The sequence below is a fragment of the Podarcis melisellensis genome (assembly GCF_964234715.1).
Source record: "Podarcis melisellensis genome assembly, chromosome: 4".
Classification (NCBI taxonomy): Eukaryota; Metazoa; Chordata; class Lepidosauria; order Squamata; family Lacertidae; genus Podarcis; species Podarcis melisellensis.
This window is the reverse complement of record NC_138531.1, coordinates 99,971,191-99,995,641: the sequence shown is the minus strand read 5'-3', so window position 1 is coordinate 99,995,641 and position 24,451 is coordinate 99,971,191. Positions and strand designations below refer to the sequence as shown.

Genomic DNA, 24,451 nt, shown 5'->3' with positions numbered 1-24,451 from the left:
GAGCAGAGAGATCGCTCACCTCAGTGTTTCAGCAGGGGGAGAGCCTTTCGACATTGGAGAGGACTTCACCAGAAGGTAGTATGATCTCCTTCACTGGAAGTTTCGAACAGAGGCTGGGTGGTCATCTGTCGGGGTTTGGGGCTAGATGAACTTTGAGGTCCCTTCCAACTGGTAAGATTTTAAGATATCAGGATTGTTCTGGCTTCCACCATTGCTGCCTCCTGAGGGAGGGAGTTCCATAGTTTAACTGTGCACTGCATGAAGAAATCCATTCTTTCTATCTGTGCTGGTCCAGGGGGGAGGTTACCGTGGGACGAGGTCCAGGACCTGAGTTGAGGGTCAGCAGACAGTCCTCCTCGGGCGAAGCGGGGTCCACAGCGAGAAGCCGGGCAAGGACAGGAACTCTGCGGGAACAGGACTGAATGCTGGCCGAAACAGCTCATCAACAACGTTGCTCCCGCAACCTGGGACCGGGCTGACTGGGGTTTCTCTTCTCTGAGGCCAGGGGCAGTCCTGGCCCCCAGGAGACCCGCCTCTCCTGGCCTTAGGCGAGCACTCCTCCTGGGAGAAACCAGTTCCCTTTGCCTCTCTGCCCTGAGCCTCTGCAGTTCAGGAGAGGCTGAAGGGTTACTGGACCCAGGGGGAGACTCACCTGTAGGCACTGAGTCCTCAACCACCTCTGGAGCCAGAGTGGATTCACCTGGTGCCTGCTCCCGAGGATCCGGCACAGGTGCAGGCACTTCAGAATCAAGGCCCTGCCCCCGTTCAGTCGGCCATGGAGGCGGGGAGTCCTGTGCAGACTGGGATTCCTCTGGTTCAGCCTCTGAATCGGATTCCCAGGCCATCACACTATCTTTCCTCAATATCTCCTTCCTTGGAGGTTTTCAATTGGATAACCTTCTGTTGGAGATTCTTTAGCTGCACTGAAGCGTTTTGAGCTCCCTTCCATGTTTACAGCGGTATGATTCTATAATTCTATGAAGTCTCTCCTGAGTGCTAATGAAGAAAGGGGCAGATGCAGCACGCCTATTCCACAAATGGGGAGCCACCACCTAGAAGGCCATGTGTTATGTACTAAGCTTGGATCCTAGAATGCAACAACTGATTGGCTTGCAGGAAAAGACCAATCAGGCTCCAAGAGGAAGTTATTCAGCCTATTAGGCTGGTAGGATCATAGAATGCACTGCAGGAAAAGACCAATCAGGCTCCAGGAGGGAAGCAGAATCAGCCAATCAGATGGGACTCATTGTGTAAATAATGTATATAAAAGCCTGAGGTTTGGAGGGCAATTCAACCACTGTTTTACAAGCTGCAATAAAGAGCATGAAATCACTACAGGACTCCGAGTGTATTTCACTGGCGACGAAGGTGGGATCCTGCTGAGCTGTCTGCCGCACACCGCAACACAGCATCACACCGCACATCCAAGCTCCAGCTCCAGGACCCAAGGACCCAGAATGGCGGCAGACAACTGGGCAGGAGACATCAGTGATAAGCCCTCTCCTGTCTATCATAAGGCCCAAAATGGTTGATACTGGAAGAGACAACCTTTCGGGTACTCAGGTTCCAGGCCACATAGCTACTAATACTTTGAATTGGGCTCATTAGCTGACCGGTGGTCAGTATAGCGATTTCAGGACCAGTGACACATAATTCAATTGGGCTGCCCACTTCCAAGCTAGCGGTCACATTCTGCACTATCAGCAGCCTCAAGATCAGCATTCCCCAAACTCTTTTTTTTGGGGGGGGCAACCCCTCGCTTTGTTTCCATAAACTCATCCCTAATGCACCCCACCCTATGGAAAGCATTATGCAGAACAGCAGTTTGCATGACCGGCTAATGAAGACAACGACACCATTAAATTCAAAGCAGTAACAATTAACTGCACGTTTATGCAAAAATAAATACATGCAAACAAAAATATGTGCTCTGGTCTAACCCTGTAGCTAAAAAAAGAACGCACAGCTAAGAATATCGTGTGAAAAGTATTTATACGCGTTGCTACTAACGCAAACATAAGGGTGAAGGAAATTTCTAGCATAACATGTTTATACATACATAACTGCTTACCAAATATGCACAAACTGTCCCCTGACGCAGATGTACGGTTTAATAAGAAGAACAATAATTGGCCATCTTGTGACAATTTGTAAATACAAAGAAAATGTGAGCAAAGGCAATAGCTTTCAAAGTGATAAGAGCAGGAAAGCGTTAAATACGAAGTAAGGGAGATGTTTTGTTCTAGGAACTAGCCTGGTCAGCTGTTGTTGTTGTTTAGTTGTTTAGTGGTGTCCGACTCTTCATGACCCCCTGGACCAGGGAACGCCAGGCCCTCCTGTCCTCCACTGCCTCCTGCAGTTTGGTGAAACTCATGCTGGTAGCTTCGAGAACACTGTCCCACCATCTGGTCCTCTCTCGTCCCCTTCTCCTTGTGCCCTCCGTCTTTCCCAACATCAGGGTCTTTTGCAGGGAGTCTTCTCTTCTCGTGAGGTGGCCAAAGTATTGGAGCCTCAGCTTCACGATCTGTCCTTCCAGTGAGCACTCAGGGCTGATTTCCTTCAGAATGGAGAGGTTTGATCTTCTTGCAGTCCATGGGACTCTCAAGAGTCTCCTCCAGCACCATAATTCAAAAGCATCAATTCTTTGGCGATCAGCCTTCTTGATGGTCCAGCTCTCACTTCCATACATCACTACTGGGGAAACCAGAGCTTTACTTGTATATGTGATCAACTGGGGGGAGGGGGGGCTCCAGTGCCTCCTGCTGCTTCCTTGCCCCATAGCATCTCCCCAGGTAACCCCACTGCCTGTTTTGGGATCCACTGCTCTAGACTGTCTCCAAGGGCAGTCCCACAGGGAGCACATTGCAGTAGTGCAGCCGAGCATGGACAACCGAGGCTGGCCTCTTCCAGTTCAAGGAGCACAAATACCGTCTCTCTGGGTAACCCGAAAAGGGATTTGGCTGCTGCAGTGAAGCAGCCTGGTTAACTGCGGCTCTGCTTAGCCCTTCCTTTGAGACGCCGAGTTTGCAACGGAGTGGAAGTTTCCTACAAACTCACCGGAGGGGAGGCAGGAGCGATAGATGGGCTATTCTTTCTTTCTGGCTTTGTCCCTTGGCTTTTGCGAGCACTTCTGGAGAGAGGCCCAGCTGGGAGAAGGGAGATTACTCAGCCTTCCATCAGAAGCAAAGTGCTCACCTTTCTTTTGGCATCCTGGAGGAATTTGAATAGATGCTTAATAGAGGTCAAGTTGCATCGCACCAAGGCTTTGCAGATAGCAGCCACAATGTGTGTGTCTGTCTCTCTCTGCGTGTGTTTAAATACCATGGCTCTCCAATTTTCATGTTTTTTAAAAAACTGCAATCGCTGCACCTTATTCCACCTCCTTTTGCAAAGCATTTCCTCCTACCTGGTATATTTTCCGGGAGCCAATGCAGTGCCCTTCAAAGATTTGAACGTTTCATTCTGACAGCTGAATCGAAAGCGGCGAGGAAAAACATCATCTGCGTCCAAATCGGTTTATCCAGCCACTGCCAGCCAAGCACCTGAAATTGCTTTGGTGGTGATTAGTTAACCTGCGTGCTTTCCAAATGGCCAGGGATCGATTCTCCCCCACTGGGGAAACCGAGGCAGTCCCCGGCTAAAGTGCAACTTAGGGCTTATCCGCATGCCCACTTTTCCCCAGGGGAAACTGCTCTTTAGTGCTCAATCAGAGCAAACAGCAATTCAGGTTTTCCTCATATTGACATTTTATAGAATCATAGAAATGTAGCGTTGGAACAGACCCCAAGGATTAGCTACTCCTAGTCCAGCCCTCCGCGATGCAAAAACCTCAGCAGAGTGAGCGACAATAGTCCTGAGATCACAGAATTAAAAAAGTGTAGAGTTGGAAGGGATCTTGAGAATCATCTTGTCCATGCCCTGCAGGGCAACTAAATCATCCATGACAGATGACCTCTGCTTTAAAAAGTGACAGATTTATGTATAAGCTAAACAAGCTATAACTTAGGGCCCCACTCTCTTGGCCCCCCAAAAAAAATTAAAGGAAAAAACCCTGGATGTACATTTCCAAAATACAAGATAAAAAAAGCAAATAAAATAAAACCTACATACAGCAACAGTGTTTTGTGTTGTGTAGGCTCCTAGGATGTACGTCATGGGCCCCGCCTGCTAGCCTGCTCCCTCAAATATCACTGGTTTGCTCCTTTCTATATATAGGGTGCCTACATTCTGCATGTGCAAATGGCTTTAGATACCTATGAGGTCCATAAATTACCATCTAGCATCTATTCAACACAAAAAACAGCGACCGTTTGTTGTTGATAAAGGACAGCTGGACATATAAAGGGCCCCATTACCTTCAGTAGCTTAGGGCCTCATCCAACCTCAATCCGGCTCTGCTTAAAAAGCCTCCAAGCTCACCACCTTCTGAGGGAGATTGGTCCACTGTCAAACAGCTCTTACTGTCAGGAAGTTCTTCCTGATGTTTAGTCTGAATTGCCTTTCTTGAAGCCATGGATTCGAGTCCTACCCTCCAGAGCAGGAGAAAACAAGCACGCTCCCTCTTCCATGTGACAGCCCTTGAGATATTTGAGGGTGGCTATCATATCTCCTCTCAGCCTCTTCTTTTCCAGGGGAAATATACTCAGCTCCTTCAACCATTCCTCATGAGGCTTGGTTTCTAGACCCTTGATCATTCTTGGTCGCCCTCCTCTGCCCACCACCTTCCAGCTTGTCAACATCCTTCTTAAATTATGGCACCCAGAATTCGACACGGGACTCCAGGTGTGGGCTGACCAAGGCAGAATAGTGGGGCTATTCCTTCCTTTGATCTGGACACTAGACTTCTGTTGAGGCAGCCTAGAATAGTGTTAGCTTTTTTTTTGCTGCTGCATCACACTGTTGCGTTAAGCTTGTGGTCTACTAAGATTCCCAGATCCTTTTCACGTGTATGAGCCAACAGTGTGACGCGGCAGCTAAAAAAGCCAATGCAATTCTGGGCTGCATCAATAGGAGTATAGCATCTAGATCAAGGGAAGTAATAGTGCCACTGTATTCTGCTCTGGTCAGACCTCACCTGGAGTACTGTGTCCAGTTCTGGGCACCACAGTTCAAGAAGGACACTGACAAACTGGAACGTGTCCAGAGGAGGGCAACCAAAATGGTCAAAGGCCTGGAAACGATGCCTTATGAGGAACGGCTAAGGGAGCTGGGCATGTTTAGCCTGGAGAAGAGGAGGTTAAGGGGTGATATGATAGCCATGTTCAAATATATAAAAGGATGTCACATAGAGGAGGGAGAAAGGTTGTTTTCTGCTGCTCCAGAGAAGCGGACACGGAGCAATGGATCCAAACTACAAGAAAGAAGATTCCACCTAAACATTAGGAAGAACTTCCTGACAGTAAGAGCTGTTTGACAGTGGAATTTGCTGCCAAGGAGTGTGGTGGAGTCTCCTTCTTTGGAGGTCTTTAAGCAGAGGCTTGACAACCATATGTCAGGAGTGCTCTGATGGTGTTTCCTGCTTGGCAGGGGGTTGGACTCGATAGCCCTTGTGGTCTCTTCCAACTCTATGATTCTATGATTCTATGATTCTATGATTCTGTATTACTAGTAAGCCAGATCTCCCCATCTTATATTTCTGCATCTGGTTCTTCCTGCATTTTTTCAATCTATCACTAAGGAGTGGGTTTTCCCTTGGAAAAGAGCAGAGCAAGGCGAAAACGGCTCACACCTCCACTTTCTAGGCATGGCACAAGCGAAAGCAGGGATAAGCCCTTTGGTATTGATACTTTTTGCCAAGGGAATAAGACTTATGTGCATGTTTTCTTGACGAACAACTTCTCTTAGAAGGAAAGTTGGGCAGCCTGGAGGCGATTCTCTGCTTTTAGTTCTGAAGTAAGCCTGCTAACTGGCCAAACGTTGCAAGCAGAGATTGACAGCCAGAAACACAAAAATGGTTTTGCTCTTTCCATATACATGGGTTTCTCCATTCCAAAAATGCAGGCAAACATGCATCTCCTGGGACAAAGTGTAGATAAAAACGCATTGATTGTGGAGCATATAGAAAAAATGCATCGTATTAGGGGATCTTGCTGTCCAAAAAATGTGTTGCTTAGGGAAAATTGCACACAAATGCATCACATTAGGAAAGTGGTTCCCAACCTTTTTTTTGGCCAAGCCCCAGCTCAGCATCTCTAAAATCCTGATGCCCCCTCCTTGTGACATATAATTCTTATTATTCAAAAAGTGAACTCCTATTCATGTGGAGGAAGCCTAAAAGGTCTTCAACTTGGTCTAACTCATTCTCAAATTGCCCCCCTTAAAAATCAAATTGCCGCCCTCCCCCGTGGGCTGTGTGCCCCCACGTTGGGAACCTCAGCATTAGGAGAAATTCGCAGGAAAATGCTGGTGAAATTTTCGTGCCAATTTAAAAAAAACAAACTGAATTGGTCAGTGAACTGAGTTTAAGCCTGGAAAGATGAAAAACTGAGAAAAACCAAAATAAGCAGATTTGCTCATCCCCAGCGAAGAATTGGCTGCCCCTGTCACTTAGTGATGGGTATTGGAGGTAGGACAGTCTATTAACAGTGCAATTTGAGGGGATGGTATCAAACTAATACCCAGACCCTGAGGTCCAGCTCCGAGGGCCTTTTGGCGGTTTCCTCACTGAAAAAAGCGAGGTTACAGGGAACCAGGCAGAGGGCCTTCTTAGTGGTGGCGTCTGCCCTGTGGAATGCCCTCCCACCAGATGTCAAGAAAAGAAACAACTGTCTGACTTTTAGAAGACATCTGAAGGCAGCCCTGTTTGGGGAAGGTTTTTAATCTTTGGTGTTTTATTGTATTTTTAATATTTTGATGGAAGCCAGTCAGATGAGTGAAACCCAGCCAGATGGGCAGGGTATGAATGAATGAATGAATGAATAACGTACTGTACTTTTGCGTGTACAGTGGTACCTCGGGTTACATACACTTCAGGTTACAGATGCTTCAGGTTACAGACTCCGCTAACCCAGAAATAGTACCTTGGGTTAAGAAATCGAGTGGTGGCTCGCAGCAGGAGGCCCCATTAGTTAAATTAGTTCCTCCTGGGCCGTGTTCAGAAAGTGGGGGGGGGATGAGTGCTCAGACCCCTGGGCTCTCACTTGTGGGGTGCCTCAGGGTTCTGTCCTCTCCCCCATGCTTTTCAACATTTACATGCAGCCACTGGGAGAGTGTTCATCAGTATGCAGATGATACCCAGCTCTACCTCTCTTTTAAATCAGAAGCAGTGAAGGCAGTGAAGGTCCTGTGTGAGTGTCTGGAGGCGGTTGGAGGATGGATGGCGGCTAACAGATTGAGGTTGAATCCTGACAAGACAGAAGTACTGTTTCTGGGGGACAGGAGGCGGGCAGGTGTGGAAGATTCCCTGGTCCTGAATGGGGTAACTGTGCCCCTGAAGGACCAGGTGCGCAGCCTGGGAGTCATTTTGGACTCACAGCTGTCCATGGAGGCACAGGTCAAATCTGTGTCCAGGGCAGCTGTTTACCAGCTCCATCTGGTACGTAGGCTGAGACCCTATCTGCCTGCAGACTGTCTCGCCAGAGTGATACATGCTCTGGTTATCTCCCGCTTGGACTACTGCAATGTGCTCTACGTGGGGCTACCTTTGAAGGTGACTCGGAAACTACAACTAATCCAGAATGCGGCAGCTAGACTGGTGACTGGGAGCGGCCGCCGAGACCATATAACACCGGTCTTGAAAGACCTACATTAGCTCCCAGTATGTTTCCGAGCACAATTCAAAGTGTTGGTGCTGACCTTTAAAGCCCTAAATGGCCTCGGTCCAGTATACCTGAAGGAGCGTCTCCACCCCCATCATTCTGCCCGGACACTGAGGTCCAGTGCCGAGGGCCTTCTGGCGGTTCCCTCATTGCGAGAAGCAAAGCTACAGGGAACCAGGCAGAGGGCCTTCTCGGTAGTGGCGCCCACCCTGTGGAACGCCCTTCCAGCAGATGTCAAAGCGATAAACAACTACGTGACATTCAGAAGACATCTTAAGGCAGCCCTGTTCAGGGAAGTTTTTAATGTGTGATATTTTACTGTATCTTTGGTTTTTATGGAAGCCGCCCAGAGTGGCTGGGGAGACCCAGCCAGATGGGCGGGGTATAAATAATATATTATTATTATTATTATTATTATTATTATTATTATTAAAGTGGTACCTCAGGTTAAGAACAATTTCAGGTTAAGAACGGACCTCCAGAACGAATTAAGTTCTTAACCCGAGGTACCACTGTATAAGACTAGGATTTTGTCTTCCAAAATCATGCTAAAAAGTGGGGGTCGTCTTATACATGGATAGTGCATAGGATGGACATTTGATTGATTGCTGCCATGGCTGTTAGCAGCTATTGGGCCTGTTGTTGGTTGTTGCGTCAAGGGCTGGTGTTGATTGGCTGACACTGCAGCAATTGGGTGGGCGATTGGCAGCTTCTGCCAGCGAGGGGGCAGGCGTGAGGTAGCTTTTGCTCTGCGTGCAGGCGAGCAATTTTTGGCAATCTCCCCCCAAAAGCTCTGAGCCATCTCCCCCCATTTTCTTAAACATGAGTCCCCCAAAAGGCGTCTTATACACGGAAATAATCGGTACATTCCTTGACTCCTCTCTGGAAGTTGGCGATTTCTCAACTGAAAGAAATTTGCATGAGCTGTGATTTCCGCCTTGGGCTAGATGAGCTTTGGGGGTCCCTTGCAATTCTGCCACCTGTGAGTTGGGTTTGGCGCACCTGTGGATGGGAGTTCCACCTTGCCTGCATTATCCGCCTGCCTCCTTTCATCAGCAAACAGAGCAGGAAGGTGTCATTTCTTGAGTGACACATGCCGGCGGGAGGTGGTGGGGTGGGTGAGATGTCAGTGTGTCGCATCCCATAACTGGCAGCTGAACTCCTCCGTCTCGGCCCTTCAGAGGTGTCGGAGGTAGGTGACACTGACACTCTCTGCTATTACACTGCTGGGATGCCGTCAAAGGGTAAGAGAAGGGAGCAGATTATGTGGCCTGCCGCAGTGGCAATAATGCAGAGAGCCCTCCGTTTGACTGGCAGCCACTGATTAATTCTGAGTCTCTCCTCTTTGTCAGATGAGCTGAGGTGTGGATTGACTCTGGGATGGCACTTGACACCAGCGAGGGACTGGGCAGCCTCTCTTTCCGTTTCACCGGTGCTAAAGCATCATATCCCGTTTTCGCACAGGTGTCTTGGAAAAAAACGCGCGGAGAAGCTCTGCATTTAAATGATGCTCAACTTTTTAGGTAAAATAAGCATCTTCAATGCTTTCTGAGGCATTGCCCCATAAAAACAAACGCCCTGTCCTGTGCGCATTTTATACAATTCTATGGGACGCGGGTGGCGCTGTGGTCTAAACCAATAAGCTTCTTGGGTTGGCGGTTGAATCCCTGTGACAAGGTGAGCTCCCGTTGCTCGGTCCCAGCTCCTGCCAACCTAGCAGTTCGAAAGCATGCCAGTGCAAGTAGATAAATAGGTACCACTCCGGCGGGAAGGTAAACAGCGTTTCTGTGTGCTGCTCTGGTTCGCCAGAAGCAGCTTAGTCATGCTGGCCACATGACCTGGAAGCTGTACGCCGGCCCCCTCGGCCAGTAAAGTGAGATGAGCGCCACAACCCCAGAGTCGTCCGCAACTGGACCTAATGGTCAGGGGTCCCTTTACCTTTATGATTCTATAATTCTATGTTTATCACTCTGATGAGTCAACCTGGTCCAATCTCAAGAGAAGAAGCAAGTGAAAAAAGTCCCTGCCCCATGTACAACTATGTTCATAAGCCGTACTGTGCAATACTGTAAGAGAAAGGAAGAAGAGAATTTGGGGAATTATAGGGACAGAACTACCTAAATTATATAGAGATTTATTCATGTATGCGACTACAGCAGCAAGAATGTTACTTGCCCCAAAATGGAAAGAGGAAGAAGTCCCAGCAAAGGAAGAAGGGATACAAAAACCTATGGAATATGCAGAAATGGCAAAACTTACCAGAAGAATAAGAAATCAAGATAACTTTTATATATATATAAAATAAAGGAAATAGTTTATTGAATATTTCCAGCTAAATGGTAAACAGATAAAAAGATTGGCAGGACTATTGTAATAACCTGCAGTTTCTGAAGATGTATTTAAAGAAGATGAATAAATGAGCAAGTTAAGTTAATTTGGATATGCAGAAGATGTTAAAGATAAATGTAAGGAACTGCAGAAAGAGGGGGGAGGAAGCCAGTTTTTGAAATGTCAAAAGGATTGTAAAATTAGTGAAATGTATAAACTTGGAAAGTATAAATAATTTAAAAACGGTAGGAACTGTTTGACAGTGGAATGGACTCCCTCCAAAGGTTCCTTGGAGGCTTTTAAGCAGAGGTTAGATGGCCCTTTGTCACGGATGCTTGAGATTCCTGCATTGCAGGGGGTTCGACTAGATGACCCCTGGAGGTCCCTTCCAACTCTACACTTCTATGATTCTTTGACTTCCTGGCTGGCGTATGAGGCGACAACTTAGTAAAGTTTGGCTTGTTCTGTCCCAGAACTTGCTGTAGTTGCTCTTTGTAGGCCTTCCTTCCATTTGTGAAAAAATAGCTTTTTCGTATCAACGTGCAAAGCTTCAACGGCCGGAAAAGAAGAAAAAACGAAATGTAAGAATGGTATTCCTGGCCATTTGGGGAGCAAGGGGGGGTCCCCTCTCCATTAAAAGCAAGGCTGGGTGATGCTTCTCATGTTCTTTCAATTTAATGGTCTGTGGGTCAAGAAAATGACATTGAATCAGGAAATCAGTAGGGAGGCTGCCTTGGAGAGAGAAAGAGGCCGGATTGCATGTTCTTCAGGGCTGCTGCCACAAACACACACACACACACAGCGCCAAATGAGCTGGGCGATGGCAAAAGTTATTGGTGGTCCCTTTCCGAGGCTTCCCCATTGCTGTGGGAGGCCATGCAATACAAATAAAACCACTTGATTCCCTTCTGGAAGTCTGGATCCATCATCAGACCAGAGATGGGTCAGCAAAGCTGGTAGAAGAACGTCCTTGTGGAGCTGTTTCACCAAATAATTTTAGAGCATGCTTGGTGGTCCTGCTATTTGCTGGACTTCAGAAGGTTCCTGGGCCAGAGGATGTGCTAATCCTTTCCTCCTCCTCTGTGGGGCAGACGGACGGAAGGTCTCAGGCTGGGCCTGACTTGCCCTGCACCCCCAGTTGTGTTCTTCTTCATAATAATAATGATGATGATGATGATGATGATGATAACAACATTTTATTTATGTCCCGCTCTCCCCAGCCGAAGCCGGGCTCAGACAACAGTAAAAAAACCACAGTTTACATAAAATCACAATCAATTAATTGAAATACCTTCTAAAATCAGTTCAGAATCAAATTAATGGCAACCATTGGGCTAGAGTTCTGTAAGGCTTGCCAAAGGAGGGGGTCAGGCCTGGTGGAACAGCTTCGTCTTGCAGGCCCTGCGGAAAGATGTCAAGTCCCGCAGGGCCCTAGTCTCATGACAGAGCGTTCCACCAGATCGGGGCCACAGCTGAAAAGGCCCTGGCTCTGGTCGAGGCCAGCCTAACCTTCCTGTCTCTCGGGACCTCCAAGATGTTTTTGTTTCAAGACCGTAAGGTCCTCCGTGGGACATACCAGGAGAGGCGGTCCCGTAGGTACGAGGGTCCTAGGCTGTATAGGGCTATAAAGGCTATAGAAGACTATAGAAGAGGACCCTGAGAGTCATCTAGTCCAACCCCCTGCAAGGCAGGACTCTCAGCTAAAGGCACCCATGAGAGGTGGCTATCCAACCTCAGAAAGTTCTTCCTGGTGGGAACTCCATGGGGAAGGAGGTCCACAGGGGCTGCCACAGAGAATGCCCCCCTCCTGGGTTGCCCCCCTAAGTCTCTAAGGGTGGAAGAACTACCAAGAGGCCACCCTCTGCCAATCTCAGCACCTGAGAGGGTCTAGCAGTGTTTCTCAAACTTGGGTTCCCAGCTGTCATCGGGGTACAACTCCCAACATCCCTTGCTAGCAGAACAAGCAGTCAGGGACGATGGGATTTGTAGTCCAACAACAGCTGAGGATGCAAGGTTGAGAAACAGTCATCTATAGGGAAGGAGCTGGGCTTTCAGATATTTGGGGCCTGAGTCGTTTAGGGCATGGGTAGGCAAACTAAGGCCTGGGGGCAGGATCCGGCCCAATCACCTTCTCAATCCAGCCCAAGGACGGTCCGGGAATCAGCGTGTTTTTACACGAGTAGAATTTGTGCTTTTATTTAAAATGCATCTCTATGTACAACCAGTTGCTTGAGTGGGACACCAAGGACGAGGAAGTAAAGGATGTGATGGTGAAGTGGGTGGTAGACCTAGGGTACAACATAGAGTTTGACAAATGGAAGGCATTGTGGTGTAAAGATATGAATTTCTCAGCATGCACGACACTAAAGGAAAACATGTATAAGATGATGTACAGATGGTACATAACGCCGGTAAAACTACATAAAATGTATAGAACAGGCGATAAATTGTGTTGGAAATGTAAGAGCAAGGAGGGCGATTTCATCCATACGTGGTGGACGTGCGAGATTCTCAAAAAATTTTGGGAATCCATCTATAATGAATTAAAAAAAATTCTCAAATATACGTTTGTTAAAAAACCCGAAGCCTTCCTGCTGGGGATAATTGGTAAGGATATCAAAGAAGAAGATAGAACCTTTTTTCAATATGCAATGGCGGCCGCCAGAACCCTCATAGCACAGTACTGGAAAACACCAAAAATCCCAACACTAAAGGAGTGGCAACTTAAATTATCCGATTATTTGGAGTTGGCTAAATTGACACAGAAAATAAGAAATCAAAGAAGTGCAAAATTTAATAATGAATGGGATAAATTTAGGATATATGTGGAAATAGAGATAAAGGGAAAATCAAAATGTTGATCAGAAACATATATGTACTTACAGAAATCACAGTAGGCATGAGATAACCCTTACTACGTAAAAAGTTTTATTAAGGAATAGACACAGCAGATAGATAAACAAGGTAATATTTTCCGAAATCGAGATAAGGGGAAGTCGATCAATGTCATTTAAAGTTGTATGTTTTTCGTGTTTTTCTTTTTTTCTTTTTTTTCTCTTTTTCTCTTTTTCTCTGTTTTTTATTTTTCATTTTGTCTTTTGTACGTTTGTGAAATATATTTATGTCAAAATTTAATAAAATATATTACAAAAAAATAAAAAAATAAAATGCATCTCTGGGTTACTTGTGGGGCATAGGAATTTGTTCATTATTATTTTTTCAAAATATAGTCAGGGTCTGAGGGACAGTGGACCGGCTAAAATTTTTTTGCTGACCCCTGGTTTAGGGCTTTTGATACCAATATGTGCACCTTGAATTGGGCCTGAAAATGAGCTGGCAATGGGTACAACCTTTTTAAAAAAACAACAACAGGGAGATCAACACAGAACCCCAGGCAGCAACCTGGCTGCTCCATTTAGGACCAAATTTCTGAGTCATCTTCAAAGGTGGCCCCACGCACAGCGCATTGCAGTAGTCCAGCCTGGACGTTTCCAGAGCATGCATTCCTGGGTTGCAGGGGGTTGGACTAGATGACCCCTGGGGTCCCTTCCAACTCTACAGTTCTGTGATTCTTTGGTGTACAACGACCAGGACATCTTCATCCGAAAGGGGTTGTAGCTGGTGTACTAGCTGGAACTGGGAAAAGGCCCTCCTAGCCATTGTGGCTGGCTGAGTCGACAGTGACGGGGTCAGATCCAGAAGTATCCCCTTGGCTGGTTCTCCTGTCCCCCGGTCCCCGCAGGCTTGGCCTCTTGACGCCAGTGGATCCTCTCTGTTCACAGCCTTTTTTGTAAGAACCGGCTGTTGACAGGCATGTCTCAGGGCTTTGTTTCCTCGTTGCTTCCCTTTGGGAGTTGCCGTTTTCATGTTTCCTTTCAATTCACGGCAGTGCGGGACACTTCATTTCAAAGAGCTGACAGGGTAGATCAGATACACTTTCCGTCAGGTGGTGGCTGGGAGCAACAGCAGCAGCAGCAGCAGCTGGCTGGCAGTATGCGAGAGCAAAGGAGTTCATTTTCGGTGGCAAAGCTTTCCGTCAAGAAGGAACGGAGTATTGCATGAGACAAGGGGACTTCATTCCACATGAGAACCTCAAAAGAGCCAGTGGCATCTCCAGTCCAGCATCCTGTTCTCACAGGGGCAAACCAGATGCCCATTATGAGAAACCTGCAAGCAGGATTCGAACACAAGAGTCGTCTCCCCTCCTGTGGTTTCCAGCAACTGGCATTCAGAAACATCGCTGCCTCCGACTGTGGAGGTAAAACAGAAACATCATGACTAGGAGCCATCAATAGTCAGCTCCTGCTCTGGAGGGTAGGACTCGAACCCATGGCTTCAAGTCAGAAGGAAGGTGATTCTGACTAAACATCAGGAAAACCCTTCTGACACTCAGAGTTGCGTGGCAAGTCCCCCCCCCCCCAGTGGAAATAAAGACACATGAAACAATTATTAAGGTTAATGGGCTAAAAAAGGCCACAACTTCATTGGTTACAAGTATTGGCTTAGGCATTGGTCTTAATTGACTATATCCGACTTCAGCCCGTCCGCTTGAAGTCCGGGAAGGGTTAACCACCAGTAGGGGGAGTCCTGCTGATGCGCATCAACTAGGAACTCCCCCAGGGTCACCGATAGGGGGCGTGTCTTAGGCGTGTGATAGGGGGCATGCCTTCGGACAGGGCCACGCCCCCCAGAATCCTTTACCGGACCACCCTTCAATATGTGGGGCAGGTGATGGCGCTACCTCCCCTCTTTCCATCTACAGAACTATTCCAATGCCTAACCGCCAATAACCAGAAAGTTGTGACTATTTGCTATGAGGTAGGCGAAAACCAAGTGGCTGGTGCCAGTTTGCCAAGTGGAAAAATTCCTACCAGGCCCCTCAACGGCGACCAACTGAAGTCCATAGCAAGGTCAAGGAACAAGAACCTTAGAGGGCGGGAGGGTGGAAAAACAGGAACAGCTGGTAGGTGGCAAAAAAGGGAGACCCCCAGCTGCAGCTGCCTTAAATAATAATAATAAAAAAATAATAATAAATTTTATTTATATCCCGCCCTCCCCAGCCGAAGCTGGGCTCAGGGCGGCTAACAACAATCAAAATAATCCAACATTCTAAAAACATTCATTATAAAATTAATTATAGGGCAGGCCACACCCCCAGAGCTAGCCAATTGGGGGTGACGCAGCCGGGGATTCCCCCAATCTCGCGGGGGCTGGACTCCAGCTGCCGCGCATGCAGTCAGGCCATGAAGCCCGCAACCCCACCTCCTTTGCAGGGTGGAAGTGGCTTTGTTTGACAGTGAAACAGTCTCCCTCGGGAGATGGTGGACTCTCCTTCCTTCGAGGCTTTTAAGCAGAAGTCGGATGGTCTCTGCCGTAGATGCTTTAGCTGAGATTCCTGCTTTGCAAGGGGGGCTGGACCAGACTCTGGTCCCTCCCAACTGTACAGTCCTCTTTTAAAGCCATCTAGCTTGGTGGGTACCACTACCTCCTGTGGCAGTGAGTTCCACAGTTAACTGTGTCCTTTATTCTATTTGTGCTGACTCTTCCAACATTCAGCTTCCACCAGTTATAATGTTGGGGGGGGGACCCCTTTTCTCAATCTGCTTTCTCCATGGTTTTATGAACTCCTATCATTTTGCTTCCCGCTTTACTAAAACATCCCAAATGCTGCAACTTTTCTCTCCACCGCCTTGATCATTTTGGTCGCCCTTTCCCAAACCTTTCCCACCTTTCTAAGGTGAGGCGAACAGAGAGGTACACCCGTCTCCAAATGCCGCCGCGCCAGAGATCCGAGTGGCAGGATTATGATCCCGGTGCTTATATTTTTCGATTCCTTTCCTAACGATCCCTAGCACCTTCCACCACTCGCACCCGCCTCCCAGGCACACCCACCCAAACCGAGGTGGCCGGGAGTATTGTTCCTCCCATAAATAGTTGCAGAACTAATTTCGTCGGTTGCTAGGCGACCGGCATCACACCGTGGCAACAGAAACTCTATCGGACCTTCGGTGAGAAGGTGGAAGGAGCAGTGATATTTCGGAGGGGAGAAAGCAACTGTTCCTCTTGGCCTGGGGCAGGGTCTGGCAGGGCTCATCAGGACTGTGGCGACAGCGCCTGCCCAGCAAGAACTGGGGTATTTTGGGGGACGCTTGGTCAGGAGTTTTTGCTGCTGTTACTGATATTAACTTTTTGTGTCTTTCTTTTTATGTGGAAATTGTTCAGTTGGGTTATGTGCTTTTCAATGAGTTTTATTCATTTTTATGACTACTTTGCTATATTTGCATTTATGTAAGTCTTTTCATAAGGGACGCAGGTGGCGCTGTGGGTTAAAGCCTCAGCGCCTAGGACTTGCCGATCGAAAGGTCGGCGGTTCGAATCCCTGCGGTGGGGTGCGCTCCCGCTGCTCGGTCCCAGCGCCTGCCAACCTAGCAGTTCGAAAGCACCTCTGGGTGCAAGTAGATAAATAGGGACCGCTTACCAGCGGGAAGGTAAACGGCGTTTCCGTGTGCGGCTCTGGCTCGCCAGAGCAGCGATGTCACGCTGGCCATGTGACCCGGAAGTGTCTCCGGACAGCGCTGGCCCCTGGCCTCTTAAGTGAGATGGGCGCACAACCCCAGAGTCTGGCAAGACTGGCCCGTACGGGCAGGGGTACCTTTACCTTTACCTTTTAAGTCTTTTCATTTTGTAAGCTGCCTTGAACATTGTTTTAACTGTGGGAAGGCGGCATACCAAAAAAGTAAAGAAAAGAAGGGATGGCGAAGATAAGCTTTTCCAGGGGTGTAGGAGGGGGGGGCTGGGGCGGGCCACCCCAGGGGTCATCCTGGGGGGGGGGCAACAAAACCCCCCCGAGTGTGATCGCCCCGCCCCCAGGTGCACGGCATGTGCGCTGCTCCGGGGGCTCCGGCGCTGAGCTTTGCAAAGGACGACTACTGGCTGGTAATTCAGCAATATTTTCCCTTGAGACGACTCAGTGGCCCAGCTGACTACCATAGCTGGGATCAGCGAGGGCTAGTGACAGCCCTAAGGGACGCGGGTGGCACTGTGGTCTAAACCACTGAGCCCTGTGGGCTTGCCGATCGGAAGGTTGGTGGTTCGAATCCCCACGATGGGGTGAGCTCCCATTACTCTGTCCCAGCTTCTGCCAGCCTAGCAGTTCAAAAGCACACCGGTGCAAGTAGATAAATAGGTACCACTGTGGCAGGAAGGTAAACGGCGTTTCTGTGTGCTTTGGTTTCTGTCACCGTGTTCCATTGCACCAGAAGCAGTTTAGTCCTGCTGGCCACATGACCCTGAAAGCTGTCTGTGGACAAACGCCAGTTCCCTCGGCCTTAAAGGAAGAAGAGTGCCACAACTTCATAGTCATTGTTGGGATCCAGGGATCCTTTACTTTTTAAACCTTTTTTTACCTTTAGTGACAATCCTGTGGCCCATATCTGTGGGTCATCACAGGACATGTTTGCTTCACAGGTGTTGTTTGATGTTTTGGGGTGTGGCAGCCAGTGACATGAATGATGTGGGCTGATCGTGGGGGAGAGGGGAACAGGGGCACTGACCACCTATTTTAGCAAGCATTTCAACCATGCGGCCTCTGATTCTAAGGATGGTGGATCCATCTGTTTTTAGCTCTCCCAGTTTCTCATTTCCCAAGTGTTAAGTTCAGTCCTCTACATTTTCGCATCATCTGTGGGCTGCTGCTGCTGTTGTTTAGTCATTTAGTCGTGTCCGACTCTTCGTGACCCCCTGGACCAGAGCATGCCAGGCACTCCTGTCTTCCACTGCCTTCCACAGTTTGGTCAAACACATGTTCGTAGCTTCCAGAACACTGTCCAACCATCTCGTCTTCTGCCGTCCCCTTCTCCTTGTGCCCTCCATCTTTCCCAACATCAGGGTCTTTTCCAGGGAGTCTTCTCTTCTCATGAGGTGGCCAAAGAACTGGAGCCTCAGCTTCAGGATCTGTCCTTCCAGTGAGCACTCAGGGCTGATTTCCTTCAGAATGGATGCGTTTGATCTTCTTGCAGTCTCCTCCAGCACCAGAGTCTCCTCCAGCACCAGAATTCAAAAGCATCCATTCTTCGGTGATCAGCCTTCTTTATGGTCCAGCTCTCACTTCCATACATCACTACTGGGGAAACCAGAGCTTTAACTATACTGTGGGCTGCTAGTCCTCATGAAAATGTACGCATGTATTTAAATTGTATACCACCCTATAACCGCAGGTCTCAGGGTAGTCGCAACATAAAATCACAATATAAAAACACAAAATACATTTAACACAAAACACTAGCATTTTAGTGCAGATTTCTAGTAGACACATTTTGGTATGCAATTTCCCCTAATATTTTGGTATGTTACTTTTTCACTAGCATATGCATTTTTTACCACACACTTGATTTATTTTTATTATTCATAGTTATATCCCACCTTTCACACCCAAGGAACTCAAAGTGTCGTTCTTCTGCCTCTCTCCATATTTATCCTCACACCAGCCCTGTGGGGTAGGCTAGGCTGAAAGAAGACCATCCAGTGGGCTTCATAGCTGAGTGGGATTTGAATCCTGTTCGCCCAGGTCCTAGTCCAGCACTCTAACCACTGCGCCACAGTACCCCAAGTATATGCATTTTCGTGCACATTACTCAGCTACAGGACTGTGCTGCAAAATTCAGAAAAGGGCGGATTTCAAAGGGCGTCTGTCTTTCAGTTTGCATTTTATTTCAGGAAAGGTGTATTAGGCAGGTTGATATTTAAATGCGAATTGACTTGAATTTATCCCCGCATTCCCACCTCCTGATTCCAGTTGCTGGAAACCACCAGAGGGGAGAGTTGTGTTCGAATCCTGCTTGCGGGTTTCGCTTTGGGGCATGTGGTCGGTCACTTTGAGAAGAGGATGTTGGTCTCAGTGGGCCACTGGCCTGATGCAGCAGTCAGGCTCTCCCGACGAGTCCCTTCCATGTCTCTGTTTTTACAATTCTCAGTTCCTCATCTGTAAAATAGGAAACTTAATGAAACTTGTCAAGGAGTTGCGTTCTGAGGGTGTCGGAGAGGAGGCTGGCAAATCGCTTTTGCGCAGGCTGAAAATTCTGCGGAAGCAACACATGATTAATGGTTAATGGTGATGATGAAAGTAGTTACAGAAGTTTGAAAACAAAGAATTAAGCTTCCTTCTTTCTGTCTATTTTGCCTCTCAGTGGGTGCCGGAGTCAAGATGCTGGCAAATTGCCTTCCCAGGTTTCTGGCATCATTTAGAGAAAAGGTTAAAAAGGCATTCAAGGATTTCATACTCCCCGTGGAACTGCAAACCTGAAAGGGGGGAGGGCAGCAAATATATGGGGACCATCAGGGCCAACCCAAGACAGAGGTGAACCGCAAAATGTCTCTCCCTGCCAGGGAATCATAGATAACCCTGAGGGTTATCTAGGCCACCCCACTGCAATGCAGGAATGTCAGCTAAAGCACCCAGGATAGATGGCCATCCAACCTCTGCTTAACAACCTCCAAGGAAGGAGAGTCCATCACCTCCCGAGGGAATTTGTCCCACTGTCAAACAGCTTTTGAAATGCTTAATGTTTGTTTATTATGTTTTTATATACAGTCATACCTTGGAAGTCAAACGGAATTTATTCCGGAAGTCTGTTCGACTTCCAAAACCTTTGGAAACCAAAGCACAGCTTCTGATTGGCTGCATGAAGCTCCTGCAGCCAATTGGAAGCTGCGGAAGCCCTGCCGAACATTCCAAAGGAATGTTCAAAAACCAGAACAGTCACTTCTAGGTTTCAGTCGTTTGGGAGCCGATTTTTTCGGCAGCCAAGGCATTCGAGATCCAAGGTACGACTGTACAGTGGCACCTCTGGTTGCGAATGGGATCCGTTCAGGAGGCCCATTCGCAATGTGAAAAGCCCGCAACCTGAAGCGCTGTATCCGCACAGGTGCGCGCCGCAATTTGGTGCTTGAGCACATGCGCGAAGCACAATTTGGCGCTACTGCGCATGTGTGAGCGGTGTAAACCGGAAGTGACCCTTTCCGGTACTTCCGGGTCGCCGCAGGACGCAACCTGAAAAAACATAACAGGAAGCAAACGTAACATGAGGTATGACTGTATGTTGGACAACCCAGTCAGATGGGCAGAGTATTAACAACAACAACAACAACAACAACTGAATAGGCTGTCCCTATTTTAATGTTCGAGGGTATGCACTTTTGAGAGCCGTTGGGAACCTTGACAATGGGGCTGACAGCTTTCTTGCTGCGGAATAACATTTCCAGTGCTAACCAACGGCTTTGCCTTTTAAGAAAGGTGCCGGCAGCAGGGAACCTTTCTGGTAGTGATCAGTGCTGCATTTTAGTGGCATTTTGCCGTGGCCTTTCTGTGATCCCGAATACGTGGCTCTCCGTGTACCCGGCTCACAGACAAGCTCTCGCACGGAAGCAGCATCTGAATCTGATGTTCGAGGGATGGAGAGAGCGATCCGTCAGGTGAGAAGAGCTTCCCCCCTCTGTCTGCAGGGGAAGGGGCTTTCCTCCCTGGAGTGGGGGCTCCCGCATGGATTGAACGTGCACAACACACAAGTCTCCCCACATCCATAATGTGGGGAGACTTGTGCTTTGTGCATCATCAATCCATGCAGGAGCCTCCCCCCATTATGGATCTTTTTAAATATCTATATATACATTTTTATTGATTTTTTTAACATATCAGTTCCAACAGTCATCTTCACATCTTATACAATATTTTTGACTTCCGTCAACACCTCTGATGATTTTCCGTTCTTTATCACTTATTCTGCATTTCTTATTTTCCTATTGCATTTCATTGTCCTTAGCTAAGAATTCTCTTCGTAGTCTTTCTTGCAATATTTCAAATAATCCACCTTACAAAAGTTCTTGCAGTCCTGCTAGCGCAATCTGTTCGTCACATTTACCTTTCAGATCATTCATATATTTACTCCAGTCTTCTAAGAATCTCTGATCCCGCAGGTCTCGAATCCTTCCTGTCAATATATCCAGTTCTGCATAGTCCATCAACTTCACCCTCCGTTCTTCTTTCGTCGGCAGTTCGTCTTGCTTCCATTTTTGTGCCATTAATGTTCCCCACATTGTGGATCTGTTGCAACATGCAATACACTTGGTCAAGGAAAGGTTGCAGCATTCGAGACTTCTCAGGTTAGAGAAAAGGCGAGTAACAGGCCACATGATAGAAGGGACTAAAATGTGTGGCCTAGAGAGAGAGGTTGGAGAGAAGTTTCTCTTGCAGCAGTAGAACTCATGGACATCCCGTGCACCTGCATTTTGGAAGACTCAGGGCAGATAAAAGAAAGCAAATGGTTAAACTATGGAACTCCCTGCCACAGGAGGAAGTAATTGACACTGACCCCTGATGGGCGGCACCCTCCGGGACGCACGCCTTGCCCTCTGGGACGAGCGCCGCTCCGGGTACTGGAGCAGGTTGCTTCGCCTCTGAAGAGGCCGCAATGTTTCTGAACACCAGTTGCTGGAAACCACAGGAAGGGAGAGGGTCTCGTGTTTGAATCCTGCTTGCAGTTTTCTCGCAGGCATTTGGTTGGCCCCTGTGAGATGCTTAAAATGCCACCGACTGCTTAAGGACATTTTAAGCCACATTAGACACTTGGAACAGGGAGGCAATAGCAGAAGAACCCCGGACTTCCCCAAGAGTTTGTTCCAAACGAGTCCAGCCCCACTCTCTAGGCATTGCCCCAGGAGTCCTATTGTAGCTGGGCGTGTGAGGGCCTGGAAAAGGCCTTGGAAGGGAGCAGGCCCTGCAGTCCTCACCACAGCCGATGGTACGCAGATATTGTTGCATGCTTCGCCATTTCTCCACGCGATAGGAATTTGCAAGGGCGGCGTTAGGCAGGGTCTGGTTCCCTTTGGCTGAGAGGACACAGAAGGCTTTTGAGCACAAGAAGAGCCTTTGCTGGATCAGGCCAATGGCTCATTGAGTCCAGCATCCTGTTCTCACAGTGGCCCGACCAGATGACTCAGGGGGGAAACCTGCAAGCAGAATTTGAACCCAGGAGCAACTCTTCTTCTGAATACCAGTTGCCGGAAACCACAGGAGGGGAGAGTTGCTCTTGTGTTCGAATCCTGCTTGCAGTTTTCTCGCAGGCATTTGGTCGGCCACTGTGAGGACAGGATTCTGGATTAGGTGGGCCACTGGCCTGATCCAGCGGGCCCTTCCTATGTTCTTAAAAGATGCCCATCATTGTAGCTTGCCTTTGAAGACACGTGCTGAAATAACAGCAATCTGTCCCTACCCCCACCGCCCACCCCCAGACTAATAGAGAAGCGGCTCGCTCCCTGCCATACTGTAAATTCGTAGTGGATGCAAAACACTGTCTGTTTTCTCCTGTCAAACCTTGAAGGGTGTGAATGATGGAGCTGGCGAGGAGGAAGGTGTGATCTCGGTTTGGAATGACAGAAGGCATGATGTTGAGGAATGAAAGCGGGCCAGAGAACGCCATATTAGCGCACTGGTGCATGCTGTCATTCAGAGCCAGTGGCCCTGCCATAGGCTGCGGATAGGAGAACCAAGATTCTTGCAGAGAGCTAGAAGTGCAAATGACTTTCACTGATAGCACTGCATCCAATCCATCTGTTTTCTTTAATGAATTAAACTAGATAGTTTTAATTTGGTTTTGAATAAATGTATAAGTAATTGTTGCTGTTTTGACATTTGTTTTCATTCCTATCTTCCTTAGTGGGTCTTGCAACCCGCTCTTCTGAACAATGGTTTTTATAGGGTAGGGTAAGGGGGCGCTGGGGATGAGTTAATGGAGTGAATGGGATGTTAGGAGAGCTTGCAGCTTGGTGAATTGGATTGAAATGATCACTTGCAGTTTCCGGGGTTCAAAGGCTTTATTCATGCAGGAGGCATTCACAGGTTGAGTAGAGATGAAAGAGAGAAATAACAGACATCTTGTCTCAACAAGTTGGGAGAGAGAAAAACCAAAACATGACTCAGCTTTTAGGGGCGGAGGTAACCTTGATGAAGAGGCTACAAGCAGGTTAGACCAGGCATGTCCAAAGTCCATGGGGGGGGGGAGTTAACCTGGTCCACCGGTTGGTTTAATCCAGCCCCTGTGGCAGTTTATTTCCTGGGGTAAAATCCTAAAACCTCAGCAATTTAGTCCTAAAAAAAGGTTAACTTTGGTTAACCCTTTGGTCAGCCCTCACGGCCCTTCACTTCATCAAATCTGGCCCTCTTTGAAAAAAGTTTGGGCACCACTGAGTTAGACAAACAGTGCCCTCGTGTAGCACATGCATTAGTTCAAGAGGAAGGAAATGTATTTACCGTATTTTTCGCACCATAGGACGCACTTTTTCCCCTCCAAAAATGAAGGGGAAATGTGTGTGCATCCTATGGTGCGAATGCAGGCTTTCGCTGAAGCCTGGAGAGTGAGAGGGGTCAGTGCGCACCGACCCCTCACGCTCTCCAGGCTTCGCGGACCTCTTCGCAAGGAGCGGGAGCACTCCGGCTCCTTGCGGGGAGTTGCCGGCATGCCGAAGCCTGCGCGCGCTGAGCTCAGCGCGCCCAGGCTTCGCGGACCTCTCCGCAAGGAGCCGGAGCGCTCCGGCTCCTTGCGGGGAGTTGCCGGCATGCCGAAGCCTGCGCGCGCTGAGCTCAGCGCGCCCAGGCTTCGCGGACCTCTCCGCAAGGAGCCGGAGCGCTCCGGCTCCTTGCGGGGAGTTGCCGGCATGCCGAAGCCTGCGCGCGCTGAGCTCAGCGCGCCCAGGCTTCGCGGACCTCTCCACAAGCAGCGGGAGTGCTCCCACGGCTTGCAGAGAGCTGCCTGTTTGCGGGCTGGGGTCGGGGGAAGCTCGAGCTTCCCCCGCCCCAGCCCCGCGCCTGGGGGGGGGAAATAATTTTTTTCCCTTTATTTCCCCCCCAAAAAATGGGTGCGCCCTATGGTCCGGTGCGCCCTATGGTGCGAAAAATACGGTATTTTTCTTTCAACGGGGGGCTGTAGCCCCCAAAAGTTTGCAAACCACTTGTCTAACCCCTTTGCCCTTTCCTTCAACTGAAAAGAAGCCTGTAAATGAGAGTGGTGTTCAGATGAGCCAATGTCCTAAAAGCGTGTCAGAACTGGGAAACCTGGATTTAAATCCTCACTCAACCTTTGGGGTCAATCACTGCCTCTCAGCTTAACCTACCTCACAGGGTTGTTGTGACAATTAAAGAGGAGGGAAAGACCTGGGTGTGGGGGACTCCCTGGTCCATAATGGGGTAACTGTGCCCTTGAAGGACCAGGTGTGCAGCCTGAGAGTCATCTTGGACTCACAGCTGTCCATGGAGGCGCAGGTCAAATCTGTGTCCAGGGCAGCTGTTTACCAGCTCCATCTGGTATGCAGGCTGA

General features: G+C 48.4%; 1 protein-coding gene and 1 long non-coding RNA gene across 6 annotated transcripts in view; both read left to right on the top strand.

The window, feature by feature from the left end:
- PDE2A (phosphodiesterase 2A) overlaps positions 1-24,451 on the top strand; it is a 367,056-nt gene that overhangs the window by 188,177 nt on the left and 154,428 nt on the right. The gene's annotated exons all lie outside the window — the stretch shown is intronic.
- Positions 15,356-22,757, top strand: LOC309369398. The gene is made up of 2 exons (XR_014168091.1): positions 15,356-16,218; positions 22,460-22,757. It is a non-coding gene; the product is annotated as an uncharacterized lncRNA (long non-coding RNA).